The 5,374-nt window shown below is 40.2% G+C and overlaps 1 pseudogene; it reads left to right on the top strand.

Moving 5' to 3' along the window:
• Window positions 1–2,575: 2,575 nt before the first annotated feature.
• On the top strand, window positions 2,576–3,266 carry LOC118888282 (annotated as a pseudogene).
• Window positions 3,267–5,374: the final 2,108 nt, after the last annotated feature.

Raw genomic sequence — 5,374 nt, 5'->3', positions numbered from 1 at the left:
ATGTCACACAGATGTTGGAATTATATGACAAGAATTTTAAAACATTCAACATAAAAGTGCTTCAAAGAGCAGTTCTGAACAGGTTTGAAGTGAATGAAAAAAGTATCAGCAAAGAAATAGATGACATAAAGGAGAACCAAATGGAAATTTTATCCTTAGTACAGTTTGTTTAATTGAAATACAGTTGATTTACAGTATTATATTAGTTTCATGTATACAGCATAGTGATTCAGTATTTTTGCAGATTATACCTCATTATAGGCTATTACAAGATAATGGCTATAACTCCCCGTGCTATACAGTATATCCTTGTTGCTTATCTATTTTATAAATAGTAGTTTGTGTCTGTTAATCCCATACCCCTAATTTGTCACTCCCCTCGTCCCTTTTCCCTTTACTAGCCACAAGTTTGTTTTCTATATCTGTGAGTCTGTTCCTGTTTTTCATATACATGCATTTGTATTTTTTTTAGATTCCACATATAAATGATATTATACAGTATTTGTCTTTCTCTGTCTGACTTATTTCAGTAAGCATAATATTCTCTAGGTCCATTCACATTGCTGCACATGGCAGAATTTCATTCTTTCTTATGGCTGAGTAATATTACAGTACATGCACATGCACACACACACACACACACACCACATCTTCTTAATCCAATCGTCTGTTGATGGGCACTTGGGTTGCTTCCATGTCTTGGCTATTGTAAACAGGGCTGCTATGAACATTGGGGTACATGTATCCTTTCAAATTAGTATTTTCATTTTTTCCTGGATATATACCCAGGAATGGAATTGCTGGATCATATGGTAGTTCTATTTTTAATTTTTTGAGGAACCTCCATACTGTTTTCCATACTGGCTACAACAATTTACATTCCCACCAACAGTATATAAGAGTTCCCTTTTCTCCATATCTTCTCCAACATTTCTTATTTGTAGACTTTTTGATGATAGCCATTCTGACAGGTGTGAGGTGACATCTCATTGTTGTTTTGATTTGCATTTCTCTAACAATTAGCAATTTTTCATGTGCCTGTTAGCCATCTGTATGTCTTCTTTGGAAAATTTCTATTCAGGTCTTCTGTCCATTTTTTTTATTGGATTGTTTGTTTTATATTGAGTTGTATGAGCTGTTCGTATATTTTGGATATTAACCCCTTGTCGGTCACATCATTTGCAAATATTTTCTCCCATTCAGTATGTTGTCTTTTTGTTTTGTTGATGGCTTCCTTTGCTGTGCAAAAGCTTTTAAGTTTAATTAGGTTCCATTTATTTATTTTTGCTCTTATTTCTTTTGCCCTAGTGGGCTGATCTAAAAAAATATTGCTATGATTTATGTCAAAGAATGTTCTGCCTATGTTTTCTTCTAGGCATTTTATGGTTTCCATTCTTACATTTAGGTCTTTAAACCATTTTGAGTTTATTTTTGTATATAATGTGAGCATATGTTCTTGTTGTTTTACACATAGCTGTCCAGTTTTCCCAGGACCACTTGTTGAAGAGACTGTCTTTTCTCCATTGTATATTCTTGCCTCCTTTGTCATGGATTAGTTGACCATAGGTGTGTGGTTTTATTTCTGGGATCTCTATTCTGTTCCATCAAGCTATGTGTCTCTTTTTGTGCCAGTACCACACTGTTTTGATTACTGTAGCTTTGTACTATAGTCTGAGGTCTGGGAGGGTTATACCTCCAGATTTGTACTTTTTTCTCAAGATTGATTTCTCAAAATGTCATGGGTATTTTGATAGGGACTGCCAAATGGAAATTTTAGAACTGGAAAATACAATGACTGAAATTTTCCAAAATTTGGGAAAAGACATGAACCTACAGATCCAATGGCTGAGCAAATCACAAACAGAATAAACACAAAGAAATCCATACCAAGATACATCATAATCAAACTTTTGAAAACTAAAGGCAAAGAAAAAAATCTTGAAAGCACCAAGTGAGAAATGACACCTTACTTAGGGGGAGGGGAACTATTTGAATGAAGGCATGGTTCTCATCAGAAACCATGGAAGCCAGAATGAAATGGCACAACATTTTTCAAGGGCTAAAAGAATTGAATATATAAAGAACACTTGAAATTGAACAGTAAAATAAAACAAATAATCCAACTAGAAAATGAGCAAAAAACATGAAGAAGCATTTCACTGAAGAGGATAAACAGAAGGAAATAAACACCTAAAAAGATGCTCAATGTCACTAGCGTTTAAGGAAATGCAAATTAAGACTATGGTGAGATATCACTAGACACTTCCTAGAACTGCTAAGCTAAAAAAAAAAAACAGTGATAATACTAAATGCTGGCAAGGATGTGGAGAAACTGGCTGTTTCATAAATTTCTGGTGGGGATGTAAAATGGTACAGCCACTCTGGAAAACAGTTTAGCATTTTCTTAATAAACTAAACATATACTTAGCATATAACCAAGAACAAACTCAAGGTGTTATATGAGACGGAACAGAAGAGGCCTGTGACCACCCTGTGTCACTGCAACTGCCATCTGGTATCAGCCATCAGCCAGAAGAGCTTCCTGTGGAGTCTGTGGGCCAGCAAGCTGAGGGGCATGGTCTTCATTAGCACCCAACTGTATTTCCACCAGGTAATCAGTGTGAAGCATTTCATCCTGGCCATGGCTGTCCTGAAGAGCATCTCACTGCTATGCTACCAGTAGGACAGCAAGACTCTAAGCCTCAGGTTCTTGGATGACAAGACCCCTCGAGGTGTACAACGTGGACCTCATGGTGGACAATGCTCAGCTGGGCTTCAGCGTGTCTGTCCAAGACCGCAAGTTCATGGTCTACCTGTACCTGCTGAAAGCCAAGGAGAGTTCTGGGGGCATATGCCTGCTGCAGTGGGCAGACGTCCACGTGGGCACCCAAGTGAACACGATCTGGAGAATCCCAGGTGGAGGGTCACATAGGGGCCCAGCCAAAATCAGTAGTGTGGGAGAACAAGCATTTCACGTGGTTTGTCACACTGGATAGTGGCATCGCGCTTCAGCAGCTGCTGAAGCTGCAAAACAGGCTGACCACTGTGCTGCCACACCTGCGCTGGCCACAAGTCCTGCAACGGGTGGATGCAGCGTGTGGACTATGTCCTACAGAACGTGGTGTTGACCTTCCTCGCCCCAGCTTCTCAACCACTGTCTTCACTTCAGAACCGTGGAGCACTGTGAGCTGGCCAAGATCAGCACCATGCCTGGCATAGTCATGGATGACCTGATTGAGACCTATGGCATCACCACCCACTTCTAGACCCAGGGACGCTGCCACCGTCCCCATGCACTGCTTTCTACCCCCTTTTTGTATAAAACACGGGGAAATGGGTAAGCGGGGAACGATTGATACATGCAATAACTTAAAAGGATCTCAAGGATGGTGAGTGTAAAAAAGCAATCTCAAAAGGTCACATATTATAGGATTCCATTTACTTCAGATTTTCAAAACGAGAAAATTGTAGAGATGGAGAATAAATTAGTGGTTGCCATGGATGAGGAATAGTGAAGGGAGGGGAGTGACTAGAAAGGAGTAGCATGAAGGAGATCTCCATGGTGATGGAACAGTTCTGTATCTTGATTGCAGTGGTGGCTACACAAATCTACACATGTGATAAAAATGGCATAGAAGTATTCACACACTTGTACCATTGTCAATTTCCTGGACTGGATGTTATACTATAGTTTGTAACATGTAACTGGGGGGGAAATCTGGGTGAAGTTTACGAAGGACCTCCATAGTATTTTCACAACTTCCTGTGAATCTATAATTATTTCAAAATTAAAAGTTTTTTTTTTAAAGAATGGGAAGAGGTCTTCCCTGGTGGCGCAGTGGTTGAGAATCTGCCTGCCAATGCAGGGGACACGGGTTCGAGCCCTGGTCTGGGAAGATCCCACATGCCGCGGAGCAACTGGGCCCGTGAGCCACAGCTACTGAGCCTGCGCGTCTGGAGCCTGTGCCCCGCAACAAGAGAGGCCGCGATAGTGAGAGGCCCGCGCACCGCGATGAGGAGTGGCCCCCGCTTGCCGCAACTAGAGGAAGCCCTCGCATAGAAATGAAGACCCAACACAGCCAAAAATAAATATAAAATAAATAAATAAATAAATAAGACCTGGTGCAACCAAATAAAAAAAAATCTACTGAATTAAAAAAAAAAAAAAGAATGGGAAGAGAGGAATTGTAGACATCGAGTATAGACAATTCTAATGAGGAATTTTGCTGTAAAGGGGAACAGAGAAATCAAGTGGGTAGAGAGCAAGGGAAGGTGGCTCAACAGAAGACGTTTAAAATTTTTTAATGGGAGCAATAACAGCATGGTTGAAGCTAATGGGAAAGACCCTATAGAAGGAAAAAAAATTATGCTTGAGGGGCAAGAGAGGAGAAAATTGCCAAAAGAGGAGTGGAGGGGTTGGCCTCAGCTAAGAGCAGGGAAAGTTCATCCATAGTCATAGGAGAAAGGGTAGAATATATACATAGATTTAGGTAGGTAAGTAGATGCAGTGGTAGAAATTTGTGAGCTTTGTTTTCTGATTGCCTCTGTTTTCTCAGTGAAATTGGAAGCAAGGTCATGAGCTGAGAGTGAGGACGGGTGCGGAGGTGTTAGAGGTTTAAAGGGAGAAGGTATGAAATAGTTGTCTAGGAAACAGGGAGAGTAAACGGACTAGGATAATATTATGTGATTTCCTGGCAACATTAAGTGCCCACTTGAGGTTCGTGGTCTTGAATTTAAAGTGAGAGTGTCATTTTGTGTTTTTCTCCAGCCATGTTCAGCTCCAGTGATATAGGAGAGGGATAGGAGTCATTGGTAATGACAAAATGGAGGCAAGAGACTGCAATTAGGTGGAGGAGAAAACTGGAAGAGAGGATTTCAAGGGACTGAGAGGCTAGGGTGTTAGAAGGATCAGGTATTGTGATATTGAAATCACAAAGAATTAAGACAGGATTAACTGCAGAGAGTTACAGTGAGACAGAAACTAAAATATTATATAGCATATATAATATATTTAACATACTCTGTGACAGAAATTCAAAGATGGGGATTTTTAGGGAGGAGAAAGGGAGAATGACTTGAAAATAGCAGTGAGGGACCTCAAGCTGTGGCAATAAAAATAACCACTGCTCGAGAGGGCTGTAAGGTCCTTGGGTAGATCTAGATTTCAGTCAGATTAAGAAGGTGAGGGAAGCATTCAGCAAACCGGGAAAGAATATAGAGGATTTTGCTGAAGACTTTGAGTACTAGTTAAGATGACTATATAATTTATCATCCAATCTGGGATACTTATGAGAATGACAAGTGTTAAACTGGGCAGGATGGTGGCACACCATGTATAAACTGGAATTGTCCTGGGCAAACCAGGACTATGATT

This window comes from Balaenoptera musculus, chromosome X, assembly GCF_009873245.2.
Source record: "Balaenoptera musculus isolate JJ_BM4_2016_0621 chromosome X, mBalMus1.pri.v3, whole genome shotgun sequence".
Taxonomy (NCBI): domain Eukaryota; kingdom Metazoa; phylum Chordata; class Mammalia; order Artiodactyla; family Balaenopteridae; genus Balaenoptera; species Balaenoptera musculus.
The sequence above is the reverse complement of the archived record's forward strand: the minus strand, read 5'-3'. Positions and strand labels throughout refer to the sequence as shown.